The sequence below is a fragment of the Rhyacophila brunnea genome, unplaced genomic scaffold (assembly GCF_057557595.1).
Source record: "Rhyacophila brunnea isolate RB1 unplaced genomic scaffold, BYU_Rbru_1.0 scaffold_3, whole genome shotgun sequence".
Classification (NCBI taxonomy): Eukaryota; Metazoa; Arthropoda; class Insecta; order Trichoptera; family Rhyacophilidae; genus Rhyacophila; species Rhyacophila brunnea.
Window position 1 is genome coordinate 58,034,528 of NW_028232965.1, and position 20,475 is coordinate 58,055,002.

The 20,475-nt window shown below is 33.6% G+C and overlaps 1 protein-coding gene across 4 annotated transcripts in view; it reads right to left on the reverse strand.

Annotated features, from left to right (window-relative positions):
* sfl (N-deacetylase and N-sulfotransferase sfl) overlaps positions 1-20,475 on the reverse strand; it is a 394,455-nt gene that overhangs the window by 188,003 nt on the left and 185,977 nt on the right. For 2 of the 4 annotated variants that reach the window (XM_085952084.1, XM_085952086.1), the window contains exon 4: positions 3,369-3,468. The exons of the other annotated variants lie outside the window; for them this stretch is intronic. The gene's annotated coding sequence lies outside the window, so the exon portion shown is untranslated. The remainder of the gene's footprint in view (positions 1-3,368; positions 3,469-20,475) is intronic. 4 annotated transcript variants of the gene reach the window in all.

Genomic DNA, 20,475 nt, shown 5'->3' on the forward strand with positions numbered 1-20,475 from the left:
TAGCACTTATTGCAACAATTACAACCAACTTATTATAATTGTTACAAGTGCTAATACTTTGATACAAACCTACCCTAGGTTTGATAATATTTATCACTTTATCACTTTAGCAGTCGATAAGTATAGAATAGTAATAGTCCCATAGGTTTGCCTAATGCATACTTACTACTCGCACTTTTACTTCCAATGTCAGCGACAGCGCCCCGAACAAACCGATATTCCGTCAGTTGATACGCTCCGTCCCCGCGTAAGATACTAATACTATATTACATACTTACATACATACTTACATTACTAACATACATTGAGTATTTATATACATTGGAGTATACACCCTTCAATTATTAGGCCAAATCAAATCAAAAGGGGCGGCTGCCTTGAACTTAACATACAAACAATCCATTTAACAAATCCTGCACATGGTGAATAATATTATCTATTAAGTACCATTTTTTACAAATCAAGTTACACATAAATGCGTATGTGTATGTGTAGAAAAAAGTAATATGATCAATTAAAGGTGAAGTATTAAAAACTTTATTCCATCATCAATCGACGAAATAGAATGGCTACGCTAAATATGACTTCCCTCCCAGGTAGCGCGTACTTTAGACCAGTGTTCTTCAACCGGTGGTCCGCGAACCGGCGCCGGTCTGCAAGAATTTATTACCGGTCCGCGAAAGCTTTCACCATGCTATCAACCGACTATATCGCTACACGATTCGGGGAATTCGCACTAGATGAAATGCTGGGAGAATTTTTGAATGCTGCTGATATTAACCATTAAGTCATATTCAACATCATAAGTCAACATTAAAAGCGTTAGCTGAAAACTTTAATTAATATTTCTCTGACAATTAAGATCTACGTAAAGGCGTAGGTACTACCTCTAACTTCTAGATTAATAATCCCTTTTTGGAAGATATTAAATCATGCGCACTTGACCCTCGTGCGAAAGAAAAGCTGATCGAGCTATCTTCTGATGTTACTCTGGTGTCCAGACAAAAAATGCAATCATTGTCTCAATTTTGGATATCCCTTGATAAAGAATATCCATCTCTGAGTTATAAAGATCAGATTAATGGGATTTTTTTCGACTTCCTATTTATGTGAAAAGACTTTTTCATCTATGTCAGTAATAACATCCAAGCAGAGAAATCGAATGGATGTTAATGCAGCGCTTCGTCTCTCAGAAACAATGCTGCAACCACGTATATCAAATTTGCTTACAAAGAAGCAGCAGCAGATGTGGCACTAACCAAAAGTTGTAATTTTTACCATAAGATTTAATAAATAAAACTCCATCTATAATGGTTATTATTTCTGCCATTAGGTATTAACCGGTCAGCGAAATATTTCTCCTATGTTCACCGAGCCGCGAGTGTTAAACGGTTGAAGAACTCTGCTTTAGACTATTAATTCCGAAATAACAACGAAATGTACAATACCTACTTATTAAATTCTAAAGGATTTAAGTTTTGTACTATTACATCTGAAAACGGACATGGAATAAGTACAAAACTTAAATCCATTAGAATTTAAATTCAAATTCCATCAAGTACGAGTACCTAGGTACCATCGGTCGATAGTATTAATACCTACTTTTAATTTTGAAAGTCTCAAAACATTTGACAGACCCGGTCATTGTGTACATATTATGTAGGTATATTAAAATAATGTAACCTGGGAGAATCGTCAGTCATCTCAACACAATACCAACCCTCTGAGTAAGAGGCTTAATATAAAATAAATATTTGTAGTAGGTATACAATAATAATTAATGTACACACTTAGTACATATACATGTAGGGCCGTCAATAAAGCATCAATATTTTTTCTTTCGATATGACGTCCCTACATACACATACACGTACCCACAGTTACGGCAGAGTACGGCAAAAAAGGCATACATTTTAATGCTCATATTTAAAACAGCTCTATTAAAACGTCACTTAAAAATATTTGCATACAGCACAATGTCTTTGACGCGGTGTTTACGCTTTTACTATGCGATTAAGCCGGCAGCACACATACGTGTACGTCGGAATGAATCATTAAACTGAAATATATTCACAACTTGATAGCGATCATAATGTTAACACTCCGCGTGTTGATCCGCAAGCACAACACTTTGACCGGGGAGCGTCATACCGCGAGCCGCAGTCTTTCAGCGAACCCAAAATGTTGCGCCAAAAATCTATGGTTCGCTTGTCTGTTAACAATCAAGATGGATACATACTTCAGGTAGCAGCTATGTAACTAGGTTCCTGCGGCTTACGAAGTTCGCCTCGATATGGGGCTTATTAAAGCAGTATGTATTTTGACAGTATTTTATAATAGGTACTGTTTTAACTCGTCTTTTGTTTAGCTAATTCACGTAATGACTTTCCCGTACCGAGTTAATTAAATTATATTAAGACTCTAAATTACTATGCAATTCAAAATATAGGAACTATAATAAATAACGCCCGAGGAATATCTTGTCGATATCATTGCTCAATCGATAACCCTACTATATGCGAATAATTTAACTTTGAATACGATTCCTTCTAGTAAGTAACTACATAGCGATTAGGCAGGGAAAAATTGTTTATTAAATCGGTTGCTATCGTGGACTGTACTCACGACAACAATATTGCATAGTTTTTTCTCACTCAGCGTCTCTCCAATTATGTCTAGTTTTTTGTCAAAACTTTCGAACCAAATAACAGTCCCTGTTTCGAACCATACAAGTGTAGTACGTTTTTAACGCAAATCCATCAGGTTGCCATAATGGTTTCTGGAAGCGTGCCGCGAATAGTACAGAGACTCTACTTCCGTTCTGTACTCAAATTTACCTGTGTTTATTTCTAATTCGTGTTGACATCTTTAATAGTTAGTAATAAGTAGTATATTTTTACAACTGCTCTATCGAACTTCCAACCTTGAAGGATTTTTAGGAATAAATAAAAATAATAAGTAATGTAAAAAAAAATAGAATGATATTATACCGCACTGTTATATCGAAAACATGTTAAAGACGTTTTTTATTATAGAAATAAATATTATAATATAATAAAAATAAGCACACATATTATGTTCGTATGAATGTTGTTGAATATAACTGAAAAAGACAATCTCTAATATAAAATATGAATCTAGGCAGATTTAGCTCTGTGGGTTAAACGACTTCACCTCTCACGTACTCGAATGGATTAATATTTTTGGGTATCACAATCAACTGTGATAGAGGTCAAAATGTTTTAATAGCCCTGAGTTAACCGGTTACATTGCGAAACATACGTCTTCATTGCATGCGCGAGTGTCTAAACAAACGATAAAAATGATTGCGCCGTTATTGGTACTGAGAGTAAAGTTGGACCACTTACGCTTTCGTGCACCGTTAAAAAGGCGGATACGTCACGACTTTAGGTGTTATTGTCACAACTCAATATTGTATTGCGGCTGACAGGCGAGGAGTTCACCGACCTGAAAAGAAGAAATACAAATCAATCAGATGGATGCTGGAGACATTTTTTATTGGATCAAATTATTCATAATGATTACGGACGTGATATATTATTCTTGGCCCGATTCACTGCTCTTAAACTGATATATAAACATTATAATTATTCATTATCTATAAAAATGACGCATTGGGAAAAGTTTAGGAAACACTACATAGTTGTGCTTATTGAAGAAAAATAGCTAAAAAAAACTTAAGTAGGTACTGAACAAATACAAATGCCAAAAAAACAAAAACCATTAATAAAATAAAGTTTTAAAACCCAGAGTTAAATTTGTTCAATGAGTTAATAATGTATGATAGCGATTTTTGAATAAATTAAATGATTATTTTATACTGTTATATAGTTAATATAATTCTGTGTATCACACTATCATAAATACACAGTCGTCATATAACTTAACATAATGTTGTAACATTTTTATTAATTTTACAATTTGTTATTTTGTTACAACTCTATTACAATGTTTACAAATACCCCCATAGAACTATACACTGCAGTCATTCAACTAACTTAAAATTGGTTAATATTATATTATGTAGACATACACTTTTTTTTATTCAACGAATAATTCACAAGATTAAATAATGTAACATTCTTTATTGAACACAGATAATTCGGAAATCTTCAGAAACATTCATTGAACAATCATGGGAAAAGGGTAGGTACCGGGTACGTCAGGCCCGGCCAATGAACTTTACTTAAATTGAACGTGTTCAATATTATGTATATGTACTTCTTAACGCTATAAACTGACGGCATTTCTTTGAAATTGAATTTAAAGTCTGATGGAGAATAGTTTTGTCCCATTCCATAAGCTTCCTATGGAATAATATAAAACTCACGCCAATTAGAATATAACTGCTATTATATTTGTTTGAACCTCAAACACACACTTCCGTTTTACGAGTAGTAACATTTTAACACTACTTTCACCGGAAACGCCATATAAACATAGCCTACTCTTTGCCTGTATTTAAACAACGGATAACATGCCATCATCGTATATTGTAAAAAATCTCAAAACATACCTTAATCTTTTAAAGAGACATTATTATTCATGATTAAAATTATTATTCACGATCTCACTGTACAATACGTTGAATCGACGAATTGTTTAAATTCGACGGGAATACACGGTAGCCTAGGAGTGGCAGTAAAATAAGCTATGAGCTTGGCTAAGCTGACTTAACTTGCCAATAGTGACACTGACAACATCTGAGATGGTGATATTTGTTTTCAAAATAATTGTTTCGAGTCTCAAATGTCAATTTTGCTTTATTGAGATTTTTTCAATTGGGTTTATTTAAATCACTTGAAAGACCACTCACTTTTTGTGTTTATAGTGTGCGGGTTCTATTTAAACAGAATGCCATGCTGCGGACATCTTAAGTTGATAACGTGTAATATTCGTAGTACATGATATATAATATTTTTTTATAAGCCTGAATAACTTTGTTTATTTAAATAACAATGATGGTTAAACAAAAGTTAAAGTCGACATTTTTTTAACTTTTTTTAAATGACAGTAGAGGTATCGTCAACACCGAGTGTTCGTATACTCCGACGCGATGACCACGTACATTTGGAGATATTACGGTCTTCTAAAATTGACATTTGTTAGGTACATACATCGGAGATTTTGTAATTAATTATATTTTAAGTATGCTGGAATATAGACTATTTTACTAAACTATGCGATCTGAGAATATACTTAATAATTACAAGATAAAAATAACTTTTTATATACAATTCTGTTGAATCATATAAACTTGACTTGACTAGCATAAACGATCAAAAAAATTTGTACTTGATAGAAATACTGAATAAATATACTGATATGTCATTTTGACACTTCATATTGATTTCCATAGTAACGCACCTATATATTAATATTAATAATTTAGTTGCTAGGTCTATCAGCATAGCAACCAATAATAGTTTCACTTTTTACGGATTTCTTCCGAAATAACTTTTCAAACAAAACAGAATTAACTGAAAATTTAAAGATGACTAAAAGTATTAAAAAATGCATTGGCATCGTGTTCTGATATATTTTAAAAGTTTCAAATGCCTATCTAGTCGGAAAGTTAGTTAAAAATCGATTGCAAGATTTGTACTGGATAAACAACCACCGGACAAACAAGATTACGAGCTAAGAAAAACGTGGTAAAAATGACAAAATTGTTACATCGGAGGTTTAAACAGCTCAACGGCGGGTTATATTGCGTTGTATTCGGATCATAAGAGGCAAGCTCTACATATTGCGACACCTCGAAGTTATGTTAAAAGTTTATCTCTCCGTATAAAAATAAACACTAAACCGCCGGAATGCTTTATTTTGCAGCCAAAGAAATGTGCTGCAGGAGATAAACTTAAAACAAGTAGAAATGTATTTTCTTTAGCTTATTCAAAGTGTCGGCGAAATGTCGCACGAGGGAATGTTAAGTTAGTCGGGTGGGTAAATGGTGACTGCAACCCGGGCTGCTCTAGCTACTACCAGTACAAGGATGTAATTTTCCTCGAGATTTATTTCGCGAAGGTGTGGCGGCAATTCGCCTTTGAATAAATGTCTGGAAACAGGACAGCAAGGAATAATATGAATAATATGAATAATAAATTTGTAATGACTTTATTGACTAAACGAACGCGAAATATTTTGTAAACTTCGGTTGTTTATTGCATATTATCAGAGGCAATTGATATCGTCTTGCAATTCGGCATGACTAATAGCGAATTATTTGAAAGCATTACACTTAATAAGATAACATCGTTTTCTGTTCAGTCAAAAATTATATACTGAGAAGATCATACAACTTAAAGCACACTCATCACCACAGTAAAACGATAGCAGAGAACACGTATCTGAAGCCGTGAGTTAGGGTTCGAATCATACGTACTATGGCAAAAAGCATGATGTGTTATTTTTCAATGCGTAGGTACACGCTCGGGTTGGGTTGAAGGAATGGCCTCTAAAGACGTGCTGTTAACATAAACTGAATCAGAATTTTTATGTTCCGAGATATCACTTTAGATTTCAGATGTTTACGGATTCCAAAGTAACACAAAACTTGTTGGCTATCTATATTCGTCTTAATGATTTATGTTTCCATGTCGTTGTCATCGGTGGCAATGGAACCCGTGTGTGTGAAGCTAACACAGGTATGATCAAAAAAACTTTATTTTTTCACTATTTATAATATTAATAACTTTTCAATATTTTCTAGTCATATCGTGGACTTTGCGAAGTTCCCAGCAATCGGGCCTACGCTCAGATGCTTATACGCTTCGATGCTTAGATGATAAATGATAACGTCATTAAATTTATGGCGGCGCAAATAATTTTAACAGGGGCTGACGTATTTATTTGTTACTAAATATATCTGTACTTATAACAAAGGGGGATTTATTTTAGACCGAATTTAACAAAGTTACACCAAAATCTAAGACAACGAAAATGACAACACGCAGGGAATATTTTATGAAATGCATTTACGACCCCATGTAAAAATATGTAAATATATCAAAGATAGCATTGGAAGAGCTTGTATGTAAGTAAGCAAAGGTACATGCCCATTATTTCTATTAAGTTCATATTTCGAAGGAAGGTATGCCATAAAATCTACGCATATCTAATTCAGTGGAGCATTATAACAAGTAATAAATTGGTGAGTAAGGTTTGGCATTACTTTAGGTTAATTTCCATTTAACAACATTAAACCAGTGGCGAAGAGTGCCGGTTGAAGGTAGGTACTGAAACTGAATTGAAGAAAGACCTAGGATAGCCATATCTACAGCATTTGAATTTGATTTTATTTTATTTTACCTTTTTATAATAGATATTACATGAACAAAGACAGCATAAACTAAAATAACATAAAGGAAAGTAATACCCAACCACGATTCGATCTCGGGCTAGAAAATGTGTTATCACGGCAGACTTACGATATCGGCCGGGACGCCGAAATGAATATATTATATTTTCACATAAATTACATCGTTCTATGGACCATAGGGCCCATTAGGCTTAAATACCCACAGCCTCGGGTCACGTGATAGTATGGTTGTGTTTTTTTTACAATACATGTGTATTTGTACCCATGTGCTGTTTGCGTGAAATGTACTAAAGTAGTTGATGCCTTTGTTGAATTGTGTTAGTGACGTTGACGTAATAGCTACATAGTTCCATGGTTCCAATAACTACATATTCGTCTAGTTATGCAAGCAGACAGTCAGACAGAATCTGATAAAGTTGGAAAATTATACCATTTTTGTAAAATATAAACTGATGAAGTTTTTTTTATTTCATTAATAGCAGTGGCGATTCTCCCTTGAGAGCGTTGGAGCGGTGCACACCCACCCACTCAATTTATGCGAAAAGACTTTTTTTAAATGAGTATTTAATTTATATTTGATTAATTAAAAGTGTTCTGATCTATTACCGTAGTCATTAATTCATATACAAAAACAAATTCTAATATGTGTTTTTAACCGGCTATTTTAAATAATAATATTATATGTTGATGTGAGCGATATTCGCCATCGCTCGACCAAAGCGCCCAGTAATCTAATTTCGATTTCTTTGCAATGAGAAAGAGCGTCGTCTGGCGCGTGGAACAGCAATACGTAAATATTTTTTCTACGTGCTCGGGAGCGACAGTTCAAGTCGCTCTCGGCCCGAACGCAGATTCAGCCCGTATCAGACGTACAATTATTGTATGACAATTTTTATTCAATATTATTATAAAAATAAATTCTTTTCACAGTACGCATTTAAATTTCTGCACATGTTGACAACATTTCTCAAATTTAGGCGAAGTACAATTTAAAAATAAACTTCAAGTTTTTTTTCAGTTTGATAACTAAATTCACAATGTTTATCAATTATGATATCTCTTCAAACTAGCTCTGTAATACGTCTGACTTTTGAGATCAAAATAAACTCAAAAATGAATTGTCTGTTATTTACAGCTTGGATAATTTTTATAATGCTGATGGCGCCTCAGCATTATAAAACATTTTAATCGAAAAAAATCTCATTGACACATTTACGGAAACGGTTTTACTATTAAATTTAATTTTTACTATTCCGATGACATCAGTGGAAAGCGAAAGGTGTTTTTTCACACTCAAACGGATCAAGTGTTTTAGTAGAAACACCATCGCGCAATCAAGATTGAACGCATTATGTATGCTCAGTATCGAAAAAAGAATGATACAAGAGATTCCTGACTTCAACAAACGCGTAATTGAAAAATTTGTGTCGATGAAAAACAGAAGAATGGATTTCTCATACAAATGAACAATAAATCCCGGTCACTGCCAGATACGAGATATTTCGGTACTACTAATAATTCGGTCAAAACAAAATAGTTTGTGTTAAAGTTTAAAATCCATTTTTTTTTTCAAGAAAAACTGTTTTTAGAGGTACAACAAATAATAAATAGTGAGTTATTTATTATTTCTTTTAAATGTACTAAATTAAAAAAACCAATAGTTTTTTTTTTTGATTTTTTGGTGAAGTTTTGATGAAGGCAAATGCCTTTTTACGGCAGTCAAAAGGTGAAAAAAGTGAACTCCCAGTAAAATAACTCACCAGTCGCCACTGATTAATAGGCAATTAAAAATTATTTTTCATACGGAAGTAAGCTTTGAATAATCGCCTAGTATGGAGTCTTCTTCACTGCATTGAACTAAGTGCATAATGAACGTGACACATGCTTCGAATTCCTTGGACGGAGCACATGCCGGAATAATGTGTTACCCGCAATTCTTGTGAATGTGGCACAACGAGTTTAAATTAAACTGACGGCGGCTTTAGATGGGAAAGCAAAGAAATACCCAAACAAAGCACCAGACGAGGACAATCTTAATTGATTAAGTCCTTAGAAACCAGAAGGGAAAGAAGTGGTTGTTGGGGATGGAACATATTTTATATGAAATGAATGGGAAAACTCTGCGCGAGGAACTATTTTTTTATATTACGTTGGTGCATATAACGTATTACACAATATATGTACGGGAAAAGAAATAATCATTTAGCTTTCCTTCAAAAAATCGATGAGTGTAATATAGTGAACTGTTGATGTATTGAACTAGGAAAAGCGTAAAAAAGCAATTTCGGTTCAATCTTTTATCTTTCCTTCTCGTCGGTATGTTCCACGCAGCTTTAAGCCCAATAACAAAAGCTTTCGGTAATAAAAGTTGCTTTAAATGTAAACAGTATTCCTCACAAGTATCGATGAAAACTAGCGGAATACAAATTCGTCGCCGGTCGACGGAGGCCCGTAAAATTGAGAAAATTCAATCTTTGAAACAAAGTCGGTACACTAGTTTCGTAGCGATAAGGGTGCTAAGCGGCGAGAATAATACCATCGACGTCGCAAAAGTCGCCGGAGGAACACAAACGTAGTTTCTATTGAGAATATTACCCATATCATAATATGTGATATTACAATTTAAGTTTGACGTAAGAGACAATTTGATATACCTAACGATTATAGATAGTAAGTAAGGTAGTATTTTATCATATTTTGTATGAAAATTAATGGTCCTAGTAGTCCTCTTCTACTTCCACTTTTAAAATTTACACTCGATATCCATACAAGAGGGTTTTCTTGGATATCTTTCGTTTTATACTATCGACCGAAGGTGCTTGATAGAATTTGAATTTAAACTCTTTAATGGATTTAAGTGTTGTACTATTCCATTTGAGTTACTCAAGTACTTAGTAGTTGAGTATTCAAATGGAATAGTACACAATTTTCGTTTTTTTCGTTTTAATCAATTTCTAGAACTTCAATTCCTAGAACATTTAAGATTAACGCGGAAAATTAAATAAAATATTAACTATAACTTACTATGACTACTGACGTGTGATGATGACTGTTGATGGTGCATTGACACACCAGTGTTGCCAACTGTCACAAAAATGTCAAACAGGATAAGAAAATAAGCTAGATGGCAGAAAAAACGCTAAATTTTCTAAAAATTATAAGTGTCATGATTTTGAACATAGTTTTGCAAAATATATTTAAGGAGAATTAATTGTCAGCTAGATCTGACAAGAAACACGCGTAGTTGGCAACACTGTAACACATTGTTTTTCTCATGTATTGTGTCTCAACCCTTAGTACGTAATGGTATAGTAAATTTTAATAAAAAAAAAGACATCCTTAGACGGGTGATACTTAACCGACTAGCTATCGACAAGCTATAGCAGTCAAGTTGATAATACGGTTTTTTTTTTATTTTGAAGTTATACTTCTTTTGGGGCGTTTAGTAGAGAGTGAAATTGAGAGCTGCGCGCGCACACCGATACGAAAGTGCGCGACAGTATGAAGTTAGCTTCGAATCAGTCAACTGTATACAAACGCAACTTTGATAGTAGAATTCTTCCGCTACGAATTTATTATCGTCGGCCATTTGCAATTCCTTGCGTAAACAAACGATTAAACGTCAGAGTGACAGTTGTTACTTTAAAAATAAAAGCAACGAGAAAAAAATATGATTTAGTCATATAAGTTAAAGTGTAAGTATAGAAATAATAATGTAATAATAATGTAAGTATAGTAATAGAAATAAGTTAAAGTGTAAGTATATAAATAGTGTAAGTATAAAAATCTGTTAATACAAACCTCCACCCTGTGGAGGCCCATATGATCCTATTAGGATCGGACATGGTCGAAAGAATAGAAATGAACCAACGGCGCTCCAATAAGCGGCTATTTTTCTTAAGTGTGTAATTTAACAAGTTAATTAAGAGCTAGTCGAAGAATCTAGTTTATCACAAATTTGGTTTTTGTTTTGTTACGCCAAAGAAGTATAACTTCTAACGCGCTGTCATGATATTTTATGACATGACACACTATTTTTTACGATGGAACACTACGCAAAAGATCGGCAGGATCACGCCTGCGCACGGGATAGTTTGTAAGCAGTTCATCAAACTATTTCCGGCGCTAAACGAGATAGCGGGCTTTGTACATGAAGGTGAAGCAGGAGTCGCTCTCAGTTTTTAGCTTTCGACCGAAGCAGACGTCTCTCTGAAAGTTCCGAGCCAAGGGAACCGGGGCACATGGCCTTGATTTCCTGACGTTTTGGAGACGTTGATGATGGCCCACTGAAGGACGTTCCCATCATGCCAGGAGATTGAAGGAAGCCCCATGGACCTGACGCATTCGAGGACGGCGAAGGAAACTGAAGAGCCTATTTTTGTATTTGGTATTTATTGTTGTTCTCTTTATGTTACGGTCCACCGAACTAGCTTTTGATTTTTGTGCTAAATTGTCTAAATATTATATGGCATTAGGCGCTCGTAATCGACTAAATTAATTATACAACTTTATACACTGTTGCCCGCAAGTAAATTTTATATATATTAATTATACATTTGTTGAAATTTCTTTACACGCTTTTTATTTAATTTACCTTTCATCACATTGTCTCTATTGCATTTCATAGAGTGGCGCTCAAACCGAGATTTCATATTAATTCCATTTTAATGTCCCTTTACTAATATAGGAACACACACGAATGAGTGAAGTAACCGGACAGGTAACTGAGGTCTTAGAGGTTTTGTCAATCTACTCACGACCCTGCATCTTCCCGCAAGTCTCATGCTATCCCTATCCTATCCCATTCCATATCCCATATCCACTCCTCTTTTCCTTACGTCACAATCTGATCAATTGTCACAATTCCCACCTATCCCTATTCTTCCTATCCCATCCTTTCCCAAACCCCTGTCAAACCATAATATGACAGCGCGTACATAAGTACACACACCGATTTTTTTTAATTACATTATTATAATATATGACAAAGAATCTGAGTCATATAGCTTTTGAAGTACTCCGTTATTATAAATTTAGTACCTAAACGAGATAAAAAGTTTGATAACTAAAAATAATCTCATTACAGAAGATTGTGCGCAGCAAGTGTCACTGTGTATGTTTTACGACTTGCTAGAGGCAACATTATTTATCCGGAGAATACGGGTAAATTTAACAACCGATACTGAGTGATATAAGCGGAACTTTCCATGGCAATTCGATGAGGAATACCAGGGAGACACTTACGCAGGCTATTACCCGTATTAATTGCCATTACGCAAGTGAATTTTATATGAAGCTGAACATCATAAAAACAACTCCAATTTAGGATTTATACCAACTGACGTCACTATCTCCTCTAGGGACATTAAACGAGAGTAATAATAAGTGTGAGGGCGAAAGAGACGAACGCACGGTTTTCCGGGCTGTTTTAAGCATGCGAGAAGGAGACAGGAGCATAGATAAAGACCGCTAATCAAACGATCGTAAATCTGGAAAGTTATTAAAATAGTATGAGACGCTGGCAGCTGAACGAAGACGGCGCTCCTCTTTGCGGTAAATAAAATGAACCGCCATTATTATTTTCGAGGGAGAAGGGTTGAATTTATTATTACGAGGCTAAGATCACAATTTGAATTTTTTAAACCCGAAAGCCTATTTTCTTCACCATGAAAAGGGCGATATCTACCAAGATTATATTCCGTATTTATAATATTATATAATACAATATTTTAAAATATTTCTTTGTCGTGATAGTAAAAAGGTATTTTATTCTTTCGTCTCACAATTCCGACGCCAAATTGTGCAAATTGAACCCAATTTGGAAGATATATTTTATTTACATTTGTCGTAAAATTCTGTGGTATTTTAGTTTTTAAAAATGTGTCATATTACACAATACATTCTATAAACAGACAATAGAAAAAAAATACACATCAGTGGGTAGTACAATTAATAATTATGGTGACCGTATCGCGGAATAAGGAACATATTGAGTTTTCGGACGTTTTAATGTTATTCGAGAATATTGTAAATTTTCGTTTTTAAAAGTTAAATATTTTAACAGGAATCCATCAAAGAAAAAAATCAAATTATAATCGGTAAACACTGTAAGTATTATATTGTGTTCTTACAAAAAAATATATTCTGCCAAAATGAAAAAAATCAGTCCAGAGCCGATGAAGAATTCGTTTTAGCAATTTTTGCCAAAACAATAATATTTAATGAAAACTATTTAATGTCTTTAAAAAAATCCCTCTAGAAACCTATCTTATATTTTTCGACACATTTAAAAACACCGACCTTTAGCGACGAGAGTTTTTGAGAATTTGAGCCAGAACATTTACCCATCCGAAGTCGAAGACGACTTTTTATTTTTAAGATGTTTTTGTCTAATACTATTTTTCCAAAACCTTCCAAATAATTTTCTTTGACGAATGTGTCCATGCAACCTTGGTTGGGAACCCCAATTCGAATTTATGTGATACTGGATGTTTTCTCGGATTTGGCTAATAATAAATACGTTTCCGGTTTTTCAACATAAAATAAATCCAAAGGATGTCATGCTCCAGTAGACTAACTAAATAGTAGTAGATAACTAAAGAACGGCAATAAGAATAAAAATAGAAAAAATGTTTACAATAATTAGAAATAAAACCTGTACCTACCGGTTTATTTCCTCAACTTAGAGCCATGGTGGTGTGATTTCAGCTTGGTTTGATTATTCAATTGATAACAAAAACTGCTGCGTGGATGATTTTTAATTTAAATGGCAGAGAAATATGGAATATACTTCCTCGACCCCAAAAACAATAGTTATTAGTTTATTAAATTACCTATAACATTGCTAAAAACATGAATACTATTTATATTCATCCACTCATATAAAAGGATTATAATTTCGTCGCTATAGGATTGGTTTGTCGGATATCCGTTTTTGTCGAAATCGACCTTTCAATGCAAAATGATTTTTTGTATCTAAATGGATCAGAACCATCATTTTCATAAAATTGCTTTGTATTTAAATATAGGATAATGATATTTGTTTTTCGTATCCTGAACATTTGACATTTGGTATATTCGACAAACCAATCCTACAGCGACGATTTGTAACCGAGTTGACGCTAAATACAATGAAGAAAAATCGCCATTCATGTAGGCAGAGGTTGTATTGAGGCGAGCATATTATGAATACCACAGTGGCACATTTTCTTATAATATGTTGATTGTCATAAAGAATGAATTTATACGTCCGTATAGTTTAAAAAGGAGAATTCAATCAATATATTATGTAGATTAAATACTTATAATTGAATCACGAAAATACATATTCTATTTATTATAATAATTTTTATCGTGGGTTCTCAAATAATTCATACTAGAAAATAGGTTGTATTTTCAGTGTTTAGTCAATTTTCGTGTGAAATTTCAACCCTCAAGTTCGTGAAGTACTCGCCCTGTTTGGAAGTGCATGCGACGCGACACACTGCGGTAATTGCTAGCGTTATTGAAAGCAATTTGAACGACACATAATACTTATGGTATTCATAATAATAATTTATGGCGCTAACATAAACTTACATTCTAACATAAAAAGGGAACATTATATGATGATACCTAATAAAAAAAATGTTATTTTGACGTTTCAAGTGTTCAATTTTCAGTTAATTCAAATGATTAGTAGAATAAAACCCAACATGTAGTACTAGTTCCGCTTCGTCCACTCCAAAAGGACATTGTCAACTAGCAAAAATATACAATAGTACAGATATACCACAATTTTTTTAAGAGGCAAAATTATTTTGAATATAAGTATTATGAATAATAATTAAATGAAATTCGTAAATTTTCAAAAATAAATCAAATAAATTAAACAGACTTATCAGAAAACATTATAACCACATTAAAACGTCAAATACATTATCATCACGTTTATGTTCTGTGACGTGGTGTCACAGTTAACTGCCGCCACGGGATCTCAGACTAATGCTCCCATCCCGTAGCACATTTTGAACCTTTAAACAAACATTGCCAGTTAGCAAAATCTGCCGAAATCGCCAGAACAACAATGTTCCTTTAATTAAAGGTTTAAAATGTGCTACGGGATGGGAGCATCAGTCTGATAACATTTTAAATGCCAAGAAAAACGACATAACACATTTTTTTCACCCATAGCGGCAGCTTATAGTCACAGCACATAACGTGATGATAATGTATTTGATGGTTTAAGCTGCATTATCAATATTTCAATAATGAAAAGTTATTAGGAACTCAATACCATTGGTGGAAATACGTAAATACAGTAATTGTCAACACCCCCGTTGTGTTACCAATAATTGCACATAACGTGATAATGTATTTGGTGCTTTAAGCTGCATAAAGTGAATATCTATATTTCAATAATAAAAAGTTATTAGGAATTCAATACCATTAGTGGAAATACGAAAATATAGTAATAGTTAACATTGTGTTAACAACTGGTGTAAATATTTGTTTTTAAAATAGGTATTACGACAAATTATGTATACCTAAATTGACAACCATTTACAATGCAAAAAAACATTTAATTTATTATATGCAGAGTTGAGTTCAATCAAATTTATGAGAGATCTATGACGACAGAAGAGAAGTTGAAGTTAGAAACAAGTGGGAAAAAAACCAAGTTAAGTTTACTAGAAGAGACCGTTGAACAAGTTAAACCATGAATTTTAATTAACGCTAAAGTTTTAAATCGTTTGAAAATATGGCGCGCGCCCGCTCCACGGCGACCTACCCCTTCCTAGCCGAGACTCGATCATCTCAAAAGAAAATTTCACAAAATGTTTTATAAGGAGTTTTTAATTACGCCAATGAAATTAAAATAATAAAAGCATAAAATTTTGTTTGGATGGGAATTTTGTTTACCCACTCTCTTTATATATTTTAATGACATTGAATAAACGCCCACCAAAAACTTGCATACTTATAGCGTAATTACCCACCGACCGAACTAAACATATAGAAATAATACATTATGATAATAATGTATTAATAATTATCCGAAAAAAGTAAAAACCACTCATTTATTTTCTATAATTAAACAAATCTAAATCCGTAAGACAAGCATGTGATATAAATAAATAATGTGTTGATCCGTGGAAACTCAGCAAAAATCCCAGCCCATTATACAAAAAACATAATATATTATCATGATTATAAGACAGTGTGTGACAGTCGTTTCAGGCTACAAACTCATTTTTAGAGCACTAACAAGTAAATACCATATGCGTTGCATCCTTCTTAAATGACATATCTACCTATGAATAATGAGGTCGAATTTTTGTTTCCATTAATCCACTGATAAATAGATGAAGTGATTAAGTCCAGACCAAGTTACAGCTGTACGCGAATATTAGAGCGAGAATTACATATTTGGGGGGAGATTTTAGTGTCTCATCAGAAGTAGTGACGCGTGGTTTCATGGTATATTTGTAAGACCTAAACCATCCTTACTACATTTATTTGATAGAAATGTCAGCAGGTGCAGACGTATGCGAAAATTTTCAAACAATGGAATGTGCACAAATATTTGTGATGGGACAGATGATGTGTATATAATATTTGTATACTTTTTGTATGCACATATATTGTGAATCTTGATCTGGACTGGACATAAAACGGAAAAAACTGCTATGACAAAACCTCCAAGTTACCATCGGAAGAAGATATGATTGCCTGGACCAAAATAAAACATCGCCCGAATTGTAAAGCTATTGACAAACGAATGAACAAAAGGGTCAACTGAATACACGAAATGAAATAAAAGGTCGCTGGTCAATATGACTTTCCGAACCACATATTCTACAAGTGATATAAACAATATTTTTTTTTATATAAGTACAAGTGTATTGGAAATCAAATCTGAATTGACAAATGCTTCCGTCCCGCGGATATTGACTGCTATCGACGATGGAAAGAGGAAGGAACCTTCATGGTTCTGATTAGCGACCATGCCGCGGCTTGTTCGGCCATTAATTGCGAGACCGCAGCATCGTAAATTCCGAAAGCGAGCTACAAACGACTCCAGAGGTTGTAGGGTTATTGATAATTTCTATGGTTCTACTGCGGGTGTGAGTGCCAATGAGTTAGTATCGACTACTGCACCGCTGACGCAACGTATTAAACACACAGCACTAACTAATAAATAGATATCTAAGATTTTGAACCCGTTCACCGCTACTTCCCAATGGTAATTAATCTGCGGAATTTAATATATGCAACTATTAATTTATTTTAAGGAATAAGTAAATATAACTAAGTAATATTATCTCGTTTAATAACTTTCAAAAATATGAATTTATTAGTTTCTTTAAGTACCTACTCATTTAAAGCAAACGGCACGTTTTTATAGTATTTATGTAGGTGTAATTTAATATTCCATATATATTATATTATGTGTTGTAAATATTAAGTATTTTAATACATATTTGTTTATAATTATAGATAAAATATCAGAAGTTTACGTAAGAAAGAAAGAAAAAAAAATGATTCTAATGAATATATTTTGTTCAAGCACGAAAATAATGAAAAAATATCAATAATATTAAATCCACAATGTTAGGTTACACCCTACCTATACAAAAATGAAGATTATTTCTTTTTATCGTGTATTTGACGGCAGTTTAATTGTTCGCCACATAGGAATTTGGATGATTTCGGGACCACACTAGGTACCTACAAGCTTATTTATTGTTGATCACTTATTTATTAGTATGGCGGCTGTCTGTCGTTGACAAAATGAATATAAATGATGTGATGAAAACGCCATGACACAGAACATAACAAAAAATCAGTCAATCTGATGTGGCCATTTTTGTCATGTTGTCACTATGTTTATCTTGCAACATAAATTGTATTTTTTTTTAAACTAGCGAAACCGGAAGATTTGTCAAAACAAACATAGCCCCTCCAAACCAAACCGTCCCGTACCATACCCGGTTTTAATAGAGCCTATCACGTATCCTACGTTTCTATGTGATGGATCACTTGTTGTTTATGCCTGGGAATGTATCGGGATCAGTTACCCAAGACTGAGGACCCCGCGTACTCAAGTGTGCTTTGACTGACTTTATATGACATTACGCTAAGAATACACATGTAAGGATCACGTAGACCTCAAAAAATAATTATAAGGAATAAACTAAAAGCTAAAGGTAATATTATAAAACTGCCGAATAATCCAAGTGAAGAGATCTTCACGTTCGCAGTATGACGCCTTGCCTTATTCGACGGTGACAAGATGAGAAGTTGTTTTACAATCAGCAAACAACGACGCTCGCCAATAGACAGGATGTATTTGAGATGCTATATATTGGAGGGTTAATCACAGTTTTTTTTTAAGAGCATACTTCAGTGAAACGGCTAATCATTTTCAACTATAGGTGCGACGAAATTTCGGATTCGCTGCCAATCGGAGAGCAAAGGACGAGCTGTGAACACGTCAATTTATTTTGTGATGGCGTCGGGGGAATAAATTCTTAAATCGTGTAAAGATTACTAAAAAACATTACCCATTTACTTGAAAAAGAAAACATGTCAATGAATATATTATTATTATTACTAATAGAACAATAAACATAACATTAAATGGACGCATGTTGAATTTTTATGACAAATTATGTTTTGTTCTGTACGCGTCGTTTGCACAATCTTCGCGTCGCGTAGTCACGATCGTTTTAGACCGTGCCCCAGCACAAGTATGGCCTAAACACAACATTTTTATTGCTACGCAATATTCAATGAATGGTTTAATATTATATAATCATTAATCATTGTAAATATGTTAGGTACATATTGAATCAAAGAGCAACGACTACTATGTTGACACCATTAAAGTCTTCAACTTGTGACACGTAAGTGTTTGATAAAATGTCTTTTTTTTCTAAATACAGAAGAACTTGATTATTATGATCTCGGATTTATGATGTTATCCATACAATTTATTCGCTATTATAACGAGCAACTTATCGGATATACCGAGCTAAAATACTGTTAATGGGTCGATCGTTTAAAAATATTTCGACCCTAAGCAATAAAATTCGATCGGACAGGATGCCGCCGGGGAACGGATTAAGTTTTTTATGACACTAGTTAAGTAGTGTCTAATTATTGTTTTCGCCGACAATAATAAATAAATATTCACGCACATTGTTGAAAATTCAAGGTTTGTGAAGTCCGTAGGTAGGTACCTACCAGCGTTCATTACAAGAAACAACTTCTTTTGTAGTTTATGAAGGCCATGCTTGTTTCGGGGATTTTTACGATGGTTTTCAGATTTTTTATTTTCGACTTTTTTTCGACTTTTTTTGTTATGTGACCGCTCATTTAAATATACCTATTCTCTGATATAACGAGTACCGCTTATAACGACCAAATTCAATCGGTCTCATCTTCCTCGTAATAACTAACTTCAACCTGTATATCAACAAAACATCACTTTACAGCAATAATAATGTCATTCATAAATAACACGGCCACTCACTATTGGTTCATTGTAAAACTTCTAAAGTTGTTATGAAATAAAAATTAAAAAACAATAAAAAGTATTAAAGAACTGTTACATTTTCCTGGAGTCTAATTAATGTAACAGGTGGCAAAAGCTTCGAGAGGTTTTTGTCAAAGCCACGCCAAAGGGCGATAAAAAAACTTTTCTTTTGACACGCAACCTACTTAGATATAATAAAAATGTATCAATAAATAAATCAAATTCGCTTTAATATAAATGTAGACCCATAGATAGTATGACCCAGTGGGGGAGAATATCTTATGTGAGCGAAGAAAATTTGTGAAAATATTGAATTTATGACTGGTATTATACAAAGACAATAATATGCAATGCCATAAGCTCGTGACATAAATTTTATTATTATTTATAACGCATTCGTGGAACATTTTTTTATCAAATGGCGTTTGACAAAGACGAACGACGTGTATAGGCACATAGTAGGGATTACAATCCCGGACAGAATTTTTATTCTCGGGTTTGTCGATCCCGGTACCGTGATCCCGGGTTTGTCAAAAGAGGAATCTCCCGATTGCTTTTTCCAGCATTTCTACCAAATATAAAAATCTGTACAATTTTTAGTCGCATTTTAACA